Below are 22974 nucleotides of genomic sequence, written 5' to 3' on the forward strand. Positions count from 1 at the left end.
TGTTACTCAGATAAGGCAGATATCTGTAGCTTTTGTGGTTCAGACATTAATATTTTCTTCCTGAACAAGACACCAAAATCCTAGACCTAAAGGAAATATTTGTCTATTTAACAAAAGTCCCATATTGGAGTTAATAGAGATATAATGAATTGGGAGAAAATATTTGCAACATATATACCAGGCAAAGGATTAAGAGTCATGTTATTTAAAGAGCACTGATGAATCAATAACAAAAAAGGTCATACACATAAGCACTAAAAGATCCCCAATCTCAACAAAAAAATTCTGCCACCAAAAATGGATGGTAAGAGTTTTTTACCCATTGAATTATTAAAAATTAGGAAGATTGATAAAATCTGCTATTGGCGAAGGTAAGGGAAAATGGACTTTATTTTACACTGATGATAGAATTATAAATCGAAAAAGCTTTTCCCTCTTTCCTTCCTTCCCTCCCTTTTCTCCCTTCCTTCCTTCTTTCCTTCCCTCCTTTCTTTTTTCCTCCCTCCTTCCTTTCCTCCTTTCTCTCATGCTTTACTTATTTCTTTATTTCTTCTTCTTTTTCTTGTGAAAGCCATAGCCATTTATTTTTATTTATTTATTTATTTATTTTGCAGTTTGGGGGCTGGGTTTGAACCCGCCACCTCCGGCATATGGGGCCAGCACCCTATTCCTTTGAGCCACAGGTGCCATTGGAAAGCCACAGCCATAACCATATTATTCATCACATTTTTTTTTTTTTTTGTAGAGACGGAGTCTCACTTTATGGCCCTCGGTAGAGTGCCGTGGCCTCACACAGCTCACAGCAACCTCCAACTCCTGGGCCTAAGCGATTCTCTTGCCTCAGCCTCTATTCATCAAATTTTTAAAATATGCATTCCCCAGGATACAGTATGTTAACTTTTCTGGGATTACTATAACAAATGAGTACAAACTGAGTGGCTTAAAACAATTTTATTCTTTTACAGTTTTGTAGTTCAAAAGAATAAAATGGATCTCAATGAGCTAACATTAAGGTGTGGACAGAGTTATGTCCATTTCTGGAGTCTCTGGGGAAGAATCTGTTTCCTTGGCTTGTTTCATCTCCCTAAGGCTGTGCACAGTTCTTGGCTCGTGGCCCCTTTCTTCACCTTCAAAGCCAGCACCATCAGGCCTAGCTCTTTCCATGCTGCCTGCTCTCTGATTCTTTTTATTTCCTCTTCCTCTTTAAGGAACCTAACACTTACATTAGGATAATCCAGGGTATTTTCCGTATACCTGGATAATCCAGGATAATCTTCCTATTGTAAGGTCAGCTGATTAGGAAACTTAATTCCATCTGCGATGTTAATTTCCCCTTGCCATGAAACCTGATGTATTCACAGGCCCTAGGGGTTAGGATGCAGATATTTGGGGGGAGCATCATTATTCTACCTAACACACACTCAGCAATTTCAGTTCTAGGAAAATAACCTATAGAGATACAAACACGAGTACCCAAAAAATATATAATCAAAGATTTTTATTGTGGTAGTGTTTCTTTTTTTGTTTAATTTCAAACTTTTTTTTTTTTTTGTAGAGACAGAGTTTCACTTTACTGCCCTCGGTAGACTGCCGTGGCGTCACACAGCTCACAGCAACCTCCAACTCCTGGGCTTAGGCGATTCTCCTGCCTCAGCCTCCCGAGTAGCTGGGACTACAGGCGCCCGCCACAACGCCCAGCTATTTTTTTGTTGCAGTTTGGCCAGGGCTGGGTTTGAACCCGCCACCCTTGGTATATGGGGCCAGCGCCCTGCTCACTGAGCCACAGGCGCCGCCCTTAATTTCAAACTATTAAGAGGGTATTGATGGTTTTGCTAGTCAGGGATGTGTGGATAAGTGTGCCCATCACCCAAAACATGTGCATTATATCCATTAGGTAACTTTTGGTCCCTGCTCTCACCCCACCCCCTTGATTTCTATTCTCTCACCCCACCCCCTCTATTTAAATGTGGGCACATTGCTTAGCTCCAGTTCAATAGAAGCTGCATGTGGTGTTTGTTTTCCATTCTTTAGATACTTCACTTAGGAAAACAGTCTTCAATTCCATCCAAAATGGTTCAAAAGGCATTGATTATCCTTTTTTATGGCTGAGTAGTATTCCACGGTATGCATATACCACATTTTGTTAACCCACTCACCAACTGATGTGTACTTAGGAGTAGTGTTTCTAATAGTAAAAAAGGAAAAGAGAAAGAAAAAAAAACTAGCCTATCAAAAGTAGAATAATTACATAATTCTGTGTGATAATTAACTTTATATATAAACTTGAATGAGCCATAGAGTACCAGATATTTGGTAAAACATTATTCTAAGAGTTACTGCGAGTTTTTAATTTTTTTAGAAGTGATTAAAATTTACATTGGTATATTGAGTAAAGCAAATTTCCCTTCACAATGTCAGTGAACGTCACTCAATGGTTGAAGGCCTGAATAGAGCAAAAAATCTGATTTTCCACGGAGGAAGAGAGAATTCTTCCTGCATGATGGCTTTCAAACTGGGACAACAGATTTTTTCCTGTTTTCAGACTCAAATTGAAAGAAGTGTTGACTCCTCCTGGTTTTAAGCCTACCGGCCTTTGGCCTGGACCCTCATCATTGGCTCTCCTGGGTTTACACTCTGAAGCTTTTGAGACTTGCCAGTCTCCATAGTTGCATCAGTCAGTTCCTCACAATAATCTCTTTATATATGTCCTATTAGTTCTGTGTCTCTGGAGAATCCTGAATGATACATCTAATCTTTTAAAAAAGGCAGCATAAGGCAAGTCATCAGCCTACCAGACTTTAGGCTATACTACAAGGCCATAGTGATCAAAACAGCATGGTGCTGGCACAAAAATAGAGGCATAGATATCGGGAACCAAATAGAAAACTAGGAGATGAAACTAACATCTTATAGTCACTTGATCTTTGATAAACCAAACAAGAACATATACTGGAGGAAAGAATCCCTATTCAATAAATAGTGCTGGGAGAACTGGATAACCATATGTAAAAAACTGAAACTGAAAATAAATATATAAATATAAGATTGAAACTGGACCCACACCTTTCTCCATTCACTAAAATTTATTCAAGATGGATAAGATCTAAATCTAAAGCACGAAAAAATAAAAATCCTTGAAGACAATGTGGGGAAAACACTCGAAGGGATCAGCCTGGGGAAAGACTTTATGAAGAAGACTCCAGTGGCAATTGCAATAACAACAAAAATAAACAAAGGGAACTTAATTAAACTGAGTAGCTTCTGTACAGCTAAGGAGACAACAACCAAAGCAAATAGACAACCATAAGAATGGGAAAAGACACTTGCATATTATGAATCAGACAAAAGCTTGATAACTAGAATCTACAGAGAACTCAAATTAAGCAACCAAAAAAGAGCCAACAATTCCTTATATCAATGGGCAAGAGAGATGAATAGAATCTTTTCTAAAGAAGACAGATGAATGGCTAACAAACATTTGAAAAAATGCTTATCATCCTAATCATCAGAGAAATGCAAATCAAAACCACCCTGAGATATCACCTAACCCCAATGATAGTCCATCATATAGTCTCAAAGCTGTAGAGGCTGGCGTGGATGTGGAGAGAAGGGAACACTTTTATACTGCTAGTGGGACTGCAAACTAATACAATCTTTTTGGAAGGAAGTATGGAGAATCCTCAAAGAAGTCAAACTAGACCACCCATTGATCCTGCAATCCCATTACTTGACATCTACCTGGAGAAAAAAAAAAATCATTTTCTCATAAGGACATTTGCACCAGACTGTTATTGCAGCTCAATTTATAATTGCCAAATTGTGGAAACAATTTAAAAGCCCACCAACCCAGGAATGGATTAACAAGCTGCTGTGTGTGTATATATATATACCATAGAATGCTATTCAGGCACTAATAAAGATGTTGACTTTTCATTTTTTGTTTAACCTGGATAGAGGTAGAGCACATTCTTCTTAGTAGAGCATCATAAGAATGGAGAAGCAAGAATGCAATGTACTCAATTCTGATATAAGGACAATTGATGCGAGTACATGGTGGGGAGTGGGGAAATAGGGGAGTGGAGAGAGGAGAAGAGGGAGAGGGGTGGGGGGTCATGGTGTGTGACACGCTTCTTGGGGGCAGGACACAATTATAAGAGGGACTTTGCCCAACAAATGCAAGTAGTGTAACCTGGTTCTTTATACCCTCAATGATTCCCCAACAATAAAATGAATAAATAAATAAATAAATAATAAAATAAATTAAAAAGGCAGCCATAAGAAACAAGAAGGAAGAGCTTTGTCATGTCACATAGAGAACAGAAGGAGCAATGCAGAACACCTTTCATAGGATAGAGTTATGTGAAAAAGGCAAATACATAGCACAATCTAATTTGTACAAAAATTAAAGGGGCATTTATAAATACATACATATCTCTATAAATAAAAGTCTAGAAAAGAGACCACAGGCTGCGTATTGGACTCATACCAATGATTATCTCTGAGGCTGGGGGGTGAAAGGGTTTTTCACATATACCTTACTTCAATTGTTTATGTCTCTTACAATGAGAGAGTATATAGGAATTATTTGTGTGGTTTAAAGAAACTTAGGTAATCAAAATTCAAATTAAAAAATTCATTCATCTACATATAGGGGAGTTTTTCCTATTAACCAGATTTAAAAGAAATTGGTCTCATATTCTTCTTAGCAAAGTATCTCAGGAATGGAAGAAAAAGTATCCAGTGTTCTCAGCTCTACTATGAAGCTAAATTATAGCTTTCACATGAAGGCTATAACCCAACTATAGCACAAGACTATGGGGAAAGGGCCAAAGAAGGGGAAAGGAGGGGGGAGGTGTTGGTGGAGGGAGGGTAATGGGTGAGGCTTCATCTATGGTGCATCTTAGAATGGGTACAGGCGAAACTTACTAAATGCAGAATACAAATGCCTACATACAGTAACTAAGAAAATGCCATGAAGGCTACGTTGAACAGTTTGATGAGAATATTTCAGATTATATATGAAATCTGCACATTGTACCCCTTGATTGCACTAATGTACACAGCTATGATTTAACAATAAAAATAAATAAATTAAAAAATAAAAGAAATTGGTCTAAAAGCTGCGGTACTAATGTATGAATTTATAATTCCTTTCTATTAGTGAATTCCATTCACTAATGTATGAATTTATAAGTTTCCTTTCTAGTTACTGGAGTACCCATATCCACAATCAAGAGAATATTTTCATAATAAAAAATATTTAAGAAACCCAGTTAATGAACAGAAGGGGCTTGTTAAGCATGAAATCAGAGCATAGGATGTTACCTGTCCTTGAGCAGTTTTATTGTAACTACAATGAATTATCCAATTGACCTAAACACTTGGGCCCCGAGACACAGCCTCTCATTTTGATAATAGCTGTCTTTCTCTGCCCTGAAGAGTCACTTGAGAATAACTGCCAAGCTCTCACTCTTCCCCTGTCATTTTGTGACTTTGAATTAGCTGTATCTTTCCTGTTTGCACAAAGCGCTGCACAGTGCCCTCTCTCCTTTTTAAAACAGTTTCTGTCAGACCATCTTCCACCTCTTCTGGTGTTATTGGTTCTTGGCAGTGTACAGAAAGTCAATTGCATTCCTCCAGTGAACATAGACTACACAGGGTAATCTCAGAGGCATTTTCTGGTAAACAAGTGAGTCCATTCATTGCTGGGCTTGGACTTTTTTCTTCCTGACCTTGTCTTTAGATCTATTGTGTTCAACTAACTTTGGGGAACTGAACTCCTGTTGACTGTACTGAATTATCTTACTGGCTGAGTGATTCTGCACCATGTTTGTTTGTTGGTTTCTTTTGGTCTAAAATATGGACATCAAGGCAATAGGATAAGAACGACACTCAACCCTGCCACCTCACAGGACCACTGAGAGAATAAAACAAGGACACATTTATCCATTCAATAAATGTTTGCTTGAAGTCCTTTACCCTGTCCAGAAGCATGGTTTTAAGGATACAAAAATGGATAAAATACAGTCCTTCATGGCTTTCACAGTCTTATAAGGAAGATAAACTCACGAATAGTTACAATGCAAAATAATAAATGTTAACAGAGGGTGCTGTGTTACAACCTGGAGTGGGTAGGGTTACGCAAGGTTTGGGGAGTTAACTCTTGAGCAGAATCTTGGTGAAAGAGCAAGAAGTAGGACATGGTGGAGGAAAGCATTCAAGACCAAAGGAACAGCATATGAAAAGGCAGAGATGCAAGGAGACATCGTAAGAGTTTGATTGGACAGAGAGTGTGGCAGAATAAAAATAACCCTTTGACCCTCCCCTTCAAGAGATGGGGTTTATGTTCCCTCCCTGTGAATCTGCGTGGGCTCTGGGACTACGTGAACACTAGAATACAGCAGGAGGAAGGCCATGCCCATTTTCCGGCCTTAAGAGAACTGTATTTTCCTCTTCCTGTCTCTTGAAACACTTACTCTCAAAAACCAGCCACCAGGCTGTGAGGAAGCCCAAGGAGCCCTGTGAAGAGAACCATGTGGAGAGGCACTGAGGCTCCCTAGCCAAATGCCCTGGGTGAACTCTCCACTGACAACCACCACCTTGCAAATGAGCTGTCTTGGAAATGGAGCCTTAGTCAAGACATCCCAGCTGATGTCACATGGAACAAAGACAAGCTATCCCTACTGAACCCTGTCCAAATGACAAATTCATGAGCAAATAAATGAGTATTGTTCTTTTAAGTCACTTAGTTTTGCCTTGATAATTGGCATTTAATAAATAACTGAAATATGGAGGGAAGAATCAAGGATGACTCCCAGGTGTCAGGCTTGGGTAATATGATAAAGATTCCCTTTTGGAAGATAGGACTTACAGATGGAGCAGGTGTGGTGAGTGGAGGAGGGCAAGGGAACATAGACAAGTAATAATAAACCCAGTTTGTGACCTATTGAGTTTGCAGAGTAACGAGCGACCCTGGTATAGAAAAGTATCATTGGGCATATAGATTTGAAGACAGAAATAGAGATGGAAATGGAGATATATACACACACACACAGCGAGAGAGAGAGATTTGCAGGTGATTACAAGGCAGGGGTAATGCATGATTGTGGATATAAACATGTATGGGGAATGTGCACAGTAAGTCGAAAGGGAGCAATCGCCGTGAAGGCATATGCAGGAAAAAAGCCTAGGAAGAAACCTAAAAAGAAGTGGGAGCAGGAAAGTAGGGGCAGAGTTTAATCTTTCTGCTCCCGGTGAGCAGTGCTTCTAACCACAGAGGGGAGGCTGCACAGAGTGACTCAGATCCAGTGCCTGATACAAGACGCTGGCAAGTGGGAGCCTCTGTATGGGCAAACCCTGTGCCCTGCTTCTCTGCTTACAGAAGAATAAGCTCATGCTGGAGCGGACAGCGCTACCACCAGCCAGCCAGCCAGCCACATGAAGTCTTCCCCTCTTCTCTCCGGCTCTTTTAGCCTTTGTTTACCTAGGTGCCAGGGCTTCTCTCTGTCCAGGAGCCTGGCTCTTACTGTACTTTTGGGGAAAGGACAATAAACCAAGAAGTAAACTGGTGTTCTGCCTCTGGGCAAAACATGAAAGAGGCCTCTCTTCAATGTTGTGTGAAGCTTTTCTTTTCCAAGCTGCACACCTAAACAGATGCGGAAGCAATGGTTTATTGATGCAGTGGAGCAGTAACTGTAGGAAAAAGTGGATGAATATTTCATGGACACTGGCAGCAGTTAATAAATCATGAGGTGCTGCGACGAGCAGGTCGCTCATTCCACCCTGGACAGCAGTTGCTCAGCTTTGGTCAAGTGGAACCACCTTCTCTGACAAGTCCAGTCCATCCTGAGTACTGCAGGGAAGCTTTGTTGCCATTTCCGTAGGTCTTGATTTCTGAATTCAGTTATGTACAGAGGAAGCCTAGTCTTGTGTTTTTTAGCTATGGCCGACTAAATAAGGATATAACTTGGGGAAATGCCGAGAACATTAACTCGGCAATCAGGAGGTTTGGCTTCTGATTCCAACTCTGCTGATGGCTGTGTGGCATTGGACAATGTATTTAACTTCTCTGAATAATAATTTCTTATCTATAAAGTAAAGGAAGGAATAGATTTGTTTTCTCAAAGTTTCCTGTCTTATCATTCTATGAATTGACGAGTTTCTTGAAGGGACAGTTAATGATTCACTGATCCATTTCATAAATAGTTGTTGATAAAAGTTCCTCTGCTGTGTGTTTTATTCCCAGGAGCGTTCACAACCCTTACCATGTTGAGGGACAAAGATGCACTTATGCCTAATTTCAGAGGAGAAAAAAAGAGAAGAAAAGCAAAAACATAGACCTACACAATAATTAACTTTGGAAACAGGTAGGAGATAATAACCATCATTTTGCTAGACTCAATATTTGAAATCCATTTATTTTCTATTTACGATTTAAAACACTTACTACATCCAAAAGGAATTTTAGCTGATTGTACCTGTGATGAAAATAGCAACAGTTACATAAACAGAAGTTTCAGTGAAAGCTTTGTCAATTTTAATAATGAAAGGAATACTACTACTATTGAATGCTTACTCTCTTCTAAGCCCTAGACAAAATTTTTCATAAACATTATTCTGTTCCTCATTATTCACAAAATAGTACACACTGATTAAAAAGAGATACATTTTCTTGTCCAACATCACCAAGTTAGTGAGTGGCTGATTTGCGATTCCCAATGCCAAACAATAATTTGGTAATTATAAATAACAGCTAAAACTTACATTACACTTACTATGAACTAGAAACTGTTCTGGGTCACCCATCTAGATTATACGCACCTAACTTTGTCTTCAAACTATTTTGCAACTCTGTTGCAGAACACCAATAATGATGCAAAATATTCTTATTTACAGAAATGCAAATTAACTGATCATTGCCATGAGAGTGAACATATCTTGCACCTATTTGTAAATTCATTTCTGGATTCCTTGTTGACATGTGGTTCTTGGACTTCTTTAAACCAGTTACAATGGCTTACTGGTTCTCTTATTTATTAATAAATTAAACACAGTATCTGACATGAGTTCATTTTCTCTTTGTATGACAGTCATGATTTTACTTAAAAAGATGTTTTAGCAATTTATTACACTTACACATTCCCAAAGAGAGAGAAATGCACAGGAGATACAAGAAGGCCGGGCAGCCTCACCAGCCTCTCCTGTCATGTGCTGGGGGTTCTGTGGCTGCTGCTGCTCTCAGTGGCTTGGTGCTCTGCCCTCTGGGTGGCCCATCCAGTGACTGCTCCTCCACCTCTCTCTGCCGCTGAGCATCGCCCAACATACCTTCTACTTTGCAGGGTCTTTCCAAGGTCCTTCAGAGCTCTGCTCTCTCCAAGGGTGCTAAGGACAAGGACGGTAGGACGAAAGGATGGAACTACCCAATTTCCTGGAGCTAGCTCTCTTCTTTCCTCTACTTGCGGAAAATAATGGAGCCCTGCATGGTGAACATGGAATTGTGTACCTTCCCAGTGAAACCCTCCCAGCACTGTAGCTCATTCTGTGTGAGTGTTTCTCATGCCAGTGGCCATGGAGCACTGGTGTTCCATAAATAATCTGCAGGTGTGCTGTGAATAAATAGAAAAATACTTTCAAGTCTTCAGTAAATAACCATGTATCATGACCATGAAAAATGTTGATGTGTTTTTTATTTTTTTCTTGCCTTTTAAGATCAAATGACTTTGCTTCTACCATATACTATTTTGGGGTTTTTCCATTGTCCTGACAAAATAGGTTTTAGAGAAAGTTTTTAAAAGACTATGCATAGAAGTCTTATTGGCTGGTGTTTTGTCATATCAAACTTTAAGAAATGCTCTGTTATAGCCCAGGGGACACCTCACCATGTAACACAGAAAGTGTAAGAGTTGAGGACTTCTAAGGAGAGACAGAGACTTCACTGCACAAATTTAGACATTGCACTCTCCTGTAGCTCTGGGAGCCATAAAACATTCCTGCCCTCTCCCCATTACAGAGAAGATTAGTGAGGAAGATACCAGAAGGCATAAGAAAAAACTATGCTCCAATCACATCTCTGAAGTGATCAAAAATGTTTGCTGCAGCACAATTCGCAATGGCAAAGATGTGGAATCAACCTAAGTGCCCATAAATTCATGAGTGGACTAACAAAATGTGGTATATGTCTATACTAGGGAATATTAATCAGCCATAAAAAGAAATGAATTGATATCTTTTGCAACAATTTGGGTGGAAGACCAAATTCTAAGACCATTATTTTCAAGAATGAAAAAACAAAATGCCGGGCGGCACCTGTGGCTCAGTCGGTAAGGTGCCGGCCCCGTATACTGAGGGTGGCGGGTTCAAACCCGGCCCCGGCCAAACTGCAACCAAAAAATAGCCGGGCCTTGTGGCGGGCGCCTGTAGTCCCAGCTACTCGGGAGGCTGAGGCAAGAGAATCGCTTAAGCCCAGGAGTTGGAGGTTGCTGTGAGCTGTGTGATGCCACGGCACTCTACCGAGGGCCATAAAGTGAGACTCTGTCTCTACAAAAAAAAGAAAAAAAAATGCCACATGTACTCTCCTATAATTTAGAACTAATTGATGGGCACACTTGTGCACATAAAGAAGTAAAAATCATTGGAAATCCAGAAGTTGTGGGGAGGGGGAAGGGGTAGAAACCTATCTGCCAGGTAAAATGAACGCTGTTGGGGTGATGGGGACAAATAGCCCTGACTTAAGCATTATAAAAGCTATCCAAGTAACAAAAACATTTGTATGCTCTTAATATTTTGAAATTTAAAAAAGAAAGAAACTACAAGATCTGACAATTAAGTTCACAAACTCATCCTAGGCAATTAAGTTCACATACTCATCCTAGACAATTAAGTTCACATACTCATCCTAGTATTACTATACTCACCAGATGACCAAGGGGACTACTTCAAAGGTGATTGTAGCGATATTCAGCTATGAGGTATGTAGCACTTTGTCTAGGACAAGGTCACAAACTTAATTGCCAGACCTCATGTGATGGCGGCTCTGATGGCTATTCTAGAAAAAGAGTTCCAAAATTGCTTCCAAGGGTGAAGTAGGTGCTGGCATCAGTGCATAGCTTCCCAAGCGGGGGGGAGATCACCTTCTCAAAGGTGATTGTAGTGATATTCAGCAGCGAAGTATGTACTGCTTTTTCTAGGGTGAATTCCCAAACTTCATTGTCCAACCTTGTAGACTGGATGGTGGAATATATATATATATCAAAAAGGAAAAGAAAAAGATAATATCTTTTTATAACTCCAATTTATTCAGATTTGTTGGCATTTTATTAAATTTTCTCTCCATTTCATTTTTAAAAAAGAAAACAGTTGTGAAGATGTTATTCTCAAATTTAGAGCTTTAAATAGAATAGACAGTAAGAATTCTCTACAGTTGGCCTTCACATCCTGAAACAGGAAATTAGTGTTCTGATGCAGACAAGCTTGGGAAACATGAGAATACACAGAATTAAATAAATGTTAAATGCTGGTGACCTTCAAGAACCTGGAATCCCACGGCAGCCACCTTCTCTGGGAATCCCATTCCCATCTCCAGCCTACATTTCTAGATTTCTTGCCTGAGCTCCTAATCCCTCTAGGTGACTCTGTTTGGATGACAGACATTTAGTATTTTTACTTCATCCTCCCACCTCACTGCCAATCAGCTCTTCCTTATGTATTCTTTATTTGAGAAATTACACCATCATCCACTAAAAATGTGGAGTCATTCTCAAATATTTCTTATTCATGTCCACAATCGATTCATTTGATTTAAAAACTGGTGATGGCAGATGTTTACCAAAGGCAGACTGACCTCTCTCTGTATGGTAACTATTTGATAATGTCACTTTACTATTTAAAAATCCTTCTGCAACTTTTAATTGTCTTTAAGATTCATGATCTAAGCCCAGTTTACCAGTTCAATTTCATATTTTTCCAAGCTCCCATTCTACCATAAATTATATTCCAGCCACACTAAATTGCTTCAGATCTCCAAACAGGACATGTTGTCTATCGTGCCTACAGCCCTTTGTTGAGATACTTTCTGTCCTCTGAACTCTCTTATTCACTTAGCTAACTCCTTCCTTCAGGAAACTTTCCCTGAGCTTCCCCATCTGCTCTAAGTGCCCCACTCATGCATTGTCATGATGCCAGCTCTCAAAGCCCTTCATACCCTCTCCTGGCATTCCTATGGAGAGAAACCATTTAGAAAACCCTGTGCTTTTTTCCCCCAGCATCTTCTAATACTGTACTGTGTTCATCCTTAGGGAAAAAGCGCAGTCGATACCCACCACCCTCTAGGATAGGGCTTTGTTAAGTAAAATAATTCAAAGACCAAGCAGCAAATGAGGTAATATTTGCTTTTTGAGTTTCCTCGAATAGAGTCAAGATGGCCATTCATTGTTTAAAGGAGAATATTTATGAGGATCAAAAGCCTAAGAGCTGAATGTCTTATAGCACAAAATTAATTCCCTAAACAACCAATCTTGGAGATCCTATGGACCAGAGATGGAGAACAGAGAGGCAGGAGCAAGAAAGAGTAAGCCCCGGCCAGTGACTCTGTGGATGGTGGGGAGGCAAGACAGCCTGTGGGAGGGCTGGCCCAGGAACCGGGCAGAGCACTTAGGAGTTCTACTTCCCATACTAAGAAGGGAGCTGAAGGGGCTGGGGATGAGTCTGCAACGGGAGAGCAAGTGGGTCCTGCATTTACTGAGAGGAGTGGAAATGCAGCCCTAGGGGGAAGGCCAGGAGAGAAACTCTAAATTGCCTGAAATTATTCTGCATTGGCTGAAAGTCAACTTCTTACTCTCTTGCTTAGACTTGAACTCCTTTAATATTTCAATGACTCTCTGAGCCTACTACAGTATCCTGCCTGGAAGAGACCCTCACCATTAAATGTTTGCTGGCTGGAACGTGATGAGACACATTTCTCTATCACCCTGTGGTATCACAACTAATGCCTACTAGAAGGAAAAGGAAGGGGTAGGGTGTATAAGGGGGTGGGCCAGGCCAGAGACTAGTTGGGGGCAATCTACAGAACCAGATACCATGAGGTTGTCCACTAAAGATGGAGAGAGGCAAGCTCTGGTCTGGTCAGAGGCTGCCTTTCCATCACTAGGGGGACAGCAAATTAAGAGGAGTATTGTCCAACAAGTAGACTTTTGAACCTGATAGCCATGTCTGTCTATAAAATGTGAAGACAAAGGATTGCTGTTTTACTTGCTATGAATCAAAACCTGGGCATGAAACTCCACTGGGCAGGTGCTGCTGAGGGGAAGCTGGGATACAGCAGGAGCTCTGAGGCTGGCACCAAGGCACAGAAGGAGGACATGTGAGGTGGAGCTCAGTAACAGGTCACCAAGGGCCAGCACTTGGTGGTAGAGCATTGCTTTAGTTAAGCACTGGGTTACAAATCTAAGAGACCATCTTAAGAAAAGGGGACAGTTTCATGGAAAAGATATAGACAGGAATTACAACCAGGAATGGCTGTTATAAAAAGCAATTATTCTTTCTATTTATCTAGGGTCCCATGATCAATCCTCTGGGATTGCTGTCTCTGCCTAAGAGCTTCTCACTAATTGCTCCTGAATTTGCTTCCTCCTTTCAGATAGGCTTTGCTTTCTCAGTCACGGAATCCTAATCCATGGAATCCTAATTTGCTTTCTCAATCACAGAATCCTCAATTATGGAATCCTAATTATATGTAGGAATGGCTGGACAGAGTGTGTCACATCTTAGGGTGGTGGCATAAAGCCAAAGATAAGCCTTCACACTAGAGGCTCAACTCTTTACCCAAGTCACTCTCTGGGTCATGAAAACCTCCATCTCCTACTTACTCATCACTGCTGCCACAACAACAGGACACCAGTCACATCACTGGGTAGTCATTCTGCATCTGCATTTCCTAGACTTGCCATCTGGGACTACTTAAAAATAAATATCCTCAGGCCCCTCCACTGGACATTCTGGGGTGGGCCCAGGAGCCTCTATCTTTAATAAGCATCCCCCCAGTCCATTCTATAATTGAGCAAGCTTGGAAATCACATTGGAGCAATTCTAAAACTTTAGTTAGCATCATAATAACCTGAGTGCTTATTACAGTGCACATTCCTACCCCCACCCCACCCCAAAAAAGATTCTGCCCTGGGGTGAGGCCCTGCAATCTATATTTTAGCAAAGTGACTCTGGTCAAGGGTTCCATGGGCTATGTATAATTTGAGAAATATTATTTTAGAGAGAAACTCCATGTAGTTTCAGAATCTCTACGGAGAGCCAGTGCAGTCTGGGAGTAGCCCCTTTTCTACTCCATTCTGTGGTGGGTGGACCAGAGAAGGACTTTGGTTGTTGGGGGAGCCCCAGAGCCATAGGACCCAAACCACTAAACGGGAGAGGCAATGGGTAGAATTATTAAAGGGTATAGGTCACAATGATAAAGGCAGATCTTACACTTCGACAACAACAACATCTTACACTTCTGCAACTGCAAAAAAAAAAAAAAGTTGTATTTACATCAAAAACTAATCTTTGTATATAAATACTATAAAACAAGAAGGAGAATTGCTTACTAACACGTTTTTACTATGTGCTAAATGCCTTAGCCCTGTTATATAATCCTTGCAAAATTTTTAATTTGCATTTTGATAAGATAAGCAGTGTAGGAGATGAGCACCAGGCTTGTAGAATAGGCCACCAGCTCTTGAGGGAGGCTCTGGGAGCTGCAGGCATTAATGAGATAAATGGTTGTTAGCAAGCAGGTGTTATACTTTGAACATTCCTGGTGCAGCAGGGTGGGAGTGGAGCTGTGGGGAAAGAGCACGTAGCAACCATTAAGTACTGGGTCCCCACACCTGTTGTATAATGCTCCAATAAAAGGCCATGGCAGACATTGCTCAGGGCTCTCCCTGGAGATATGGAAAGCCCACCTCTTGCAGGCATTTGTACCTTCAAGCTGTGTTCCTGGCTGTTTTTATTCACTGGTGATAGAGAGCTCCAGTGGGCACTGACAAAGAAGCACATCCAAACACATAGCAAGTGGCAGAGCCTCTTCTCATACATAGGTCTTGTTTGAAGTCAAAGCACGTGGTCTTATTGGCCGTGGCATATTGAGCTAGGAACAGGGATTACTTCTGAAGCCAGGAGAAAAGAAATCCATAAATCATGTTATATATACCAAGACAATCACTGACTAGTAAGACAGACCCAAAAATGTAATCACTAAATCCTTTTGCAGTAAAAATAAACCTTCCCCATAACTTACCAATTTTGTAAATTTGGATTTTCATAAATTGCATTTTATTAAAATCTCACACCTGTATGCCCTTGAGCTCCCTCAAATGTGCAAATAATTGAAAGACACAGAAGTGATGTAAAAGGAAACCAGCTAAGGATCTCAGACTAAATAGTAATAATTTCCCATTCCTGTGGAAACGCTGCCACGAAAATAAATCGGACAGCTGCTTGCTCTGTAAACAGGCGTCCTCTGCTTTGGCCAACAGTACATTTCTGGAGCCGTCCAGCTGTTTGTCCATGCAGCCCGGCTGTATCCACACTGTAGAGCAGACCAGTCATCAGTGGCCTCCAAGCATCCCAAAGCTGGCAGGGGATGTGTTCTCCATCCTCTGCCCAGTTCCGATTCTGGCCCTGCAATCTCAGGCCTGCTCCATCTGGCCTTGCTGCCTGGTTCTCCTGATTTATAAGAAGAGGCAGGATCGGATTTTCAGTGAACTCACTGTGCATTGTGAACAAACAGCTGTAATCAAGATACCTCCTGTTGACTTTGCAAAACCTTGGAGGAGGAGTTTAGGAGTGCTAAATACATGCCTCCAAATCCTCATCTTCAAAACAGTATTTTAAGAGATAAATGTATAAGGAAATGTGAGGGAAACGGAAGAACAGTGGAGCAAGGGGGACAGGAGTCATGGAAAATAAAGGTGCATTCCCCAGACCTAATTCCTGCCCTGCCTTCTCTCTTCCTCCTCCCCTGCAAGGCAGGTCCTGATCACATAAAGAGCTTTAGATCCCAGGGAAAGGTCCTTATTTTGCCTTTGGTCTAATCCAATAATTAGCACAGATAAGAAACCAGATTCTAAGACACTGGATGCTCTTGGGAGTACTCAGCTTGTTTGCTTAAGGTCTTTGAAAATAGTTGACAAGAATGGTTACATACAAGTAACCCCCAAACCACAGATAACCCCAAACCTCCCTACTACTGTCAGGGAGCAGCCTGAATAACTGGTTCCTAAACAATTGAAGTCTGTTTTTAACATTAATGACTTTATTAACAAATTTTTAAGGAGTACCATCTGTAAACTCATCATCAAATTGAGTGGGAATCAGGAACACCATTTGCCTGCAAGAAGTTCATTGTTTGGAGTAGGAGATCACATTAATAACTAGGGGCAATGCGAGATAGTAGAATTTGAGTGCTACTTGGGGCGAACTAGATACTGGCATTACAGGTTCCGAAAAGGAAAATAGATTAAAGTGGACCACATTTATCAAGGGAAGCTTCATGGGAGAGGTAGGCTTTTAATTTATGAGAAATTGGAGAGCAAGAGAAAACCATGCTGAGGGCATTGTAGCAGAGGAAAAGAGAGGGAAAAGCTTCTCTTCATTCCGCTTACCAAAATCTTGTCAGGCCGGAGCTTGCCTGCCCTGCTGTTTCAGTGTTTAGCCATGAGCACTGTGAAGATAAATGCCTGCAGATTTCTTTGCGTCTTCAGAGAAAACAAGTCTGGTATACACACAGCACTAGAGAAAGAATCAGTAGCATTAAATTACATCTATTGCAATTAAAGTGTTATGGACTAAAGAAAAAGATAGCATCCTATATTCTAACCAGCAGGAAATTAGAAAAAATAACTGCCAAATACAGGCAGTCCCTGAGTTACAAGCATCCAAGTTAATGAATTGTGGTAAGTCCCCACTATTGCAGTAAGTCCCAACTGACAAACACCCCATTGATGTATGACTTGCACTTACAAACAGAGGCTATTACAGGTAATAGGTGAATGTACTTGTTCCAACTTACATACACATTCAAATTAAGAATAAAACTATAAAACCTATCTCATTCGTAACCTGGAGACTGCCCCGTACCTTTCACCCTTCTCTTTGCTTGGATATATTTAAAATGTTAAGTTTTTCCTCTTGGGGGGAAAAACACAATTAGGTTCAAGAAGGGAGGAAGTGGGGAGGTGGCAAGGGGATCAGTAAATACAGTGTAGGGGTATATGGCATTCCTCCTTGGTGAAGGACTCAAATACAACTCAAACTTTTCCTAAGTAATGCAAACAATGTAAAGTAATTGTGTGTACCCTTATTAATCAAAAATAAAAAATAAGTAAGATAAAATGTTAAGTTGTAGGCAGTGTGGTGGCTCACTCTTGTAATCTGGGAGGCTGAGGCAGGAGGATTGCGTGAGTTCAAGAGCTTAAGAGCAACCCAAGTAAGAGTGGAACCTTGTCTATACTAAAAACAGAAAAATTAGCTAAGCATTTTGGTGGGCACTTATAGTCCCAAATACTTGGGAGGCTGAGGCAGGAGGATTGCTTGAATCCAGGAGTTTGAGGTTGCTATGAGCTATGCTGACCCACGGCAGGTTAGCCTGAGCCACAGAGTAAGACTCTATCTCAAAAAAATAATAAAATGAAATGAAATAAAATGTTAAGTTGTGGGAAAAATAATTAATTTGCTTGGTAAGAGCAAAAGTTTCTTTCTATATGTGATTATTTCCTCTGTACTACATAAACCAAACAGTTGCATTTAGAGCCAATATATAAAATTCTACTATAATTAAAGACATTGCTAACCTGCCATTTTTGGGTACCATTTTGACACTCTGAAAGGTAACAGAAAAGGTAGTTTTCATGTATTTGATTAAAAAGAGATAGTATTCTATGAGGTTCTATGAGGTTAGGGGAAAGCTGTATTGAAACCCTACACCTGCTTGCAAATAGAATTTTAACTGGCAATTTGGCTTCTCGGTAGTGTATTATGCCTTATAAAATGAATTAATCTTTTTTCTTTCATAAAGAACACAAGGCTATTCCCCAGAATTGCCTGGCAGTATGCCCAGATGTTCCAACAGCCTTACTGCAGAAACTTTCCAACCTATTTTCTAGGTAGTGCTTTTTTCTTCTTCTTCCAGTTTAACAGATCATTATGTCCCACCCTTCCTGGTATTATTGGTCAATAGTATTTTCAATTCATCCTTAATGTCTTACTTCCTCAAACCTGAGTTCTTTCTAAGACTGACTCTTATTCTCTTCAAGCCCACATGGTTTTGTTAGTCAGTGAAACAAACTAAGCTCTTATGGATTCAGATTTAACTTCAAAGGGGTTCCCCAAGCTGTCAACTAAGATGCTACTAGATGTTCCAAGAGATAAGGGTTCTGTTGTTAAATAAACAGCAGATGCTGCAAACTCTCTACGTTTTCCATATACAGATTTATAATGCCATTAGCTGAGAAAAAACGTGAAGAAATTGAGCAGTACATATGTTTAATTCGAAATTATTTTAACTACAAAATTCTTCCTCTCTGTCACTCGCTGTTGCTCTCTCTCCCTCTTTTGTCTTATTAGATCTTTGAAATATAATAATAACCATAATAATGATAAGAGCTAAATAGCTATTTGGATTCCTTTAGTGATTATCCTAGAAATTTTTAACATACATTATTAATAGTTTAATGTTAATAGCATTACGTTCCTCTAAATCATGTAAGAATCTTAAAACGCTGTCATGACAACCACTACATACTCAACGTTATTTGTTACCCTCTCTTGATATGTTAGCCTCCCAAATTAGACATTAATTTTATCATTGTACAGTTAACATTTATGCATTCCATTTTCATATATTACAAATCTTCCTTTTGACATGAAGTAACTTTGTTAGTTCTTTTTGCAAATGTGTCAATAGTAAGTTTTCTTGTACTGCTGTCTAAAAATGTCATTATTTTTGAAAGATTGTATTGCTGAAGATAGAGTTCTGGGTTAAAAGTTATTTTCTTTCAGTACTCTGGGAATTTATTTTCTACTCTTCTGATTTCCCTTGTGGTTGCTGAGAAGTCAGCTATCAGTCATTGCAGTCAGCTTTTGGTTTGCTTGTTTGTTTCTTTTTTCAGTTTGCCTGTTTCTATTATCATCTCCACCTCTCTATTGTTCTAAATTTGTCACTCTGTTGTGTATTTCTTTTCACTTATGGTGCGTGACACTTTGGGCAACTTCCTTAATCTGTATTTTGGTGTTCTTAACTCCTGGAAGACATTCAGTCATTATGTCTTTTAATATTCATCTCCCTCATCCTTATTATTTCTTCTTATAACTAAGATTATGTGTATTTTAAACCCACCCACTCTGTTCTATGTGTTTATTCATCTCATTTTCATATTTCTCTTTTCTTTGTATTTGTCATATATATATATATATAGCTTCTTCAACTTTACCTTCCAAGTCACTAATTGTTTCTTTAACTGTGTTTAATATAATGTTAAATCCATCCCTCAGATTCTACTTTCAATTGTTATAATTTTCATTTCTGGTGATTCTTTCTACAGCTCCTTTTCCTATGTATTCCTTTATATATATTAATTTAACTTATACATATTTATTTTATATTATATATTTGGTATATGAAAATTCTAATAACCCAAGTCTTTGTAGGTTTGATTATAGGGTTTGATGTTTTTGCTAATTTTATTTCATGGCTGTGTTTGCCATGCTTGCAGTAACATATATGGAAAGTTGATATATGACAAAGTAGCATTACAGACAGTGGCCAAAAGATGGTCTCATTAATAAAAGATGCATAATAATAAAGAAAAATAATCTTTTCTTTATGGGACTACACAAGGAAACTATATCTAATCATGTCTAATTTTTGGTGAAAAGGGACTATAAGAAAGCTAACTTGGAGAGTTGTCCTTCTTACATTAAGATCAATACACTGGCTTCAGGATAAGTATGAGCTCTAGGGGGTATTTGAAAAGATTACAAGTCTATATATAAAAAGTGTAAAAAAATAGTAATTACATATGTAAAAAACTTTTCAACCATTTTTCAGTCATTATAATTGGTGGTGGTAGCAATAGAATTGCTTTTCTGTGACTGCCATGTTTGCCATATTAGATAAAGCAAATGAATAATTATGAGATGTTCTAATTGAATTTTCCCTTTTGTTTTTTTTAAAAATCAGGATTCTTGGTATAAAAGAAAGTAATATAGAATTAGTTATGTAAAATCCCATATTTCTGAATTTAATTAGAAATACTAGAATAAAGAATATAAACTCATAACATTCTGTTTATTTATCTACCTATTCATTCATCCACTGAAAAGTTGTAGAAGCCACGACCAATCAGTACCACTGGGCATGTCTGTACTCTTGAAATACTATTTCATATTAAAACAAACCAACATTGTTGAAGAAATGCTGCCTCTAGATATGGAGCAGGAAATGAACAAGATGCATCCAGAGCATCTTGACAGGCCAGATATCAAGGAAACTGTTAAAGACCGCTACAGTAGTGTCCAAAGGATTCAGAAGCCAACTTAATGAGGCTCCCACCTGCTCTGTTCTATTCTATTCTATTCTCAGTTTTTACTGCCAAAGACAGGACAATTTGAGCTTTAACAAGGATAAGAATTGCAATAATATCTTTAAGCCTATGCACCTCTAGTGACATTTAAAAACCCTAATTGGATGATAAGAAACTATTGTTTTGAAAATGTTAAATAAAAAGAAAAAAATCATGAAACACTTATTCTTGCTTTTGCTATTGCTAAACCAAATAGTAGATGACAAGAAATTCCTCTTTATAAAATTATTTCACCCAATAAAATTATAGATCAGAAATGATCTATAGATATAGATCATCATTTTGTTAACATCATTAGAAAGTAATTACCAGATATTCTGCACCCATTGGTGAAAGAACATGCCATCATTTGATACCAAATTTGATTTTGATAAAGTCCCTGGATCCAGCTTCCAGTTTCCAAGAAATATATGATCATCACGTTGAACTGCCAAGCATCTAAGTCCAAACTTAAAGCACATCTCAAGTTTTAAAAATGAATCATATAGGTGGCGCCTGTGGCTCAGTGAGTAGGGCGCAGGCCCCATATACTGAGGGTAGCGGGTTCAAACCCAGCCTCGGCTGAACTGCAACCAAAAAATAGCCGGGCGTTGTGGCGGGCGCCTGTAGTCCCAGCTGCTCGGGAGGCTGAGGCAGGAGAATGGCAGAAGCCCAAGAGCTGGAGGTTGCTGTGAGTCCTGTGACGTCATGGCACTCTACCAAAGGTGGTAAAGTGAGACTCTGTCTCTACAAAAAAAAAAAAAAAGGAATCATACAGTGTGGGTATTTTGGTATCTTGTTTCTTTCATTCAGGATAATGTTTTGTAGCTGCATCTATGTTGCTATATTCATCCATAGTTCATTCCTGTTTATAACTGAGTAGTATTCCACTGTAAGAGGGCTGACAATTAAGTTCATGAACTCATCCTAAAAAAAGTACTGCATACCTCATTGCTTAATATCACTATGGTCACCTTCAAAGTACTCCCTTTGGGAAGCTGCACACCAATGGAATTGCCTAGCCCACCCCATTCCTCTTTCTGGAATGGTCATCGGAGTTGTATTATCATAGATGTCCTGAATGTCATCAAATATCTTTCTTTCAATATTGCCTTTATCTTCAGGGAAAAAAGTCATTGGGGGCCAGATGAGGTGAGTATCATGTTCTGATACAGTTATTTGTTTGCTGGCTATAAACTCCCTCAAAGACAGTGCTGTATGAGCTGGTGGACTGTTGTGATTGATGCAACAGCCATGAGTTATTGGTGAAAAATTCAGGTCACTTTCGGGCAGTGCCTGTGGCTCAGTGAGTAGGGTGCTGGCCCCATATACTGAGGGTTGGCGGGTTCAAACCTGGCCCCGGCCGAACTGCAACAAAAAAATGGTCGGATGTTGTGGTGGGTGCCTGTAGTCCCAGCTACTCAGGAGGCTGAGGCAAGAGAATCGCCTAAGCCCAGGAACTGGAGATTGCAGTGAGCTGTGTGATGTCATGTCACTGTACCGAGGGTAATAAAGTAAGACTCTGTCTCTACCAAAAAAAAAAAAAAAATCAAGTCATTTTCATCTAACATTTTTTTCATCTAATTTTCTTACACAGCTTTTTTAAACACTTCCAAATAGTAAACTTGGTTGGTTATTTGTTGAGTTGGTACAAATTAATAATCAACAATCCCTCTGATATCAAAAAAGGTTAGCAATATCATTTTAACTCTTGATTTGGACTGATGGAACGTTTTTGGTCATGGAGAATCAGCTGACTTCCATTGTGCACTGGGACACTTTGTCTCAGGGTCATATTGGCACACCCAAAACATGGGATCTTCGGTTACATCTGCCATATCTTTCCTTGGGGGGGTTGATCTACTCTGGTTATTCATGTTACCAGAGTTTTTCTGCTGATTCCGCCCCATGATTATTTTACATCGTTTGACTTTTCCCCTGGAGCTTTGCCGAGGACCCACACAGTGCTAGGGCCTGAGAAACTGGGGACCTGTTTGGTGTGGTGGGGCTAAGTGACTCTGTCTAGTTTGCAGCTGGTCTCTGTCTGACCCTAGTGAAACAGTTACTCTGGGTTGAAGTCTCAGCTGTGGAGAAATACCAGCAGTTAAGTTACCCCACCCCCCACAGGCAACATTTGGAAAAGGAAGATCAAACCTTCCTAGAACCACACACCCAGGGCACCACTTGGATAGCCCTGGGAATTTCCCGGCTCTGCGCATGTGTTTTCTAGTCCCCATGCTCCACCCAGGCTGGTACTGCCTCAGGCAAACCCTTTACTCATGGGACCTGCATTTCCGTCCCAGATCTGTTCCGCAGGTGGTTGCCACCTGAGAAGCTGCCCGGCCTCCTCTGGTTGCCCAGAGAGACA

This window comes from Nycticebus coucang, chromosome 10 (assembly GCF_027406575.1).
Source record: "Nycticebus coucang isolate mNycCou1 chromosome 10, mNycCou1.pri, whole genome shotgun sequence".
NCBI lineage: Eukaryota > Metazoa > Chordata > Mammalia > Primates > Lorisidae > Nycticebus > Nycticebus coucang.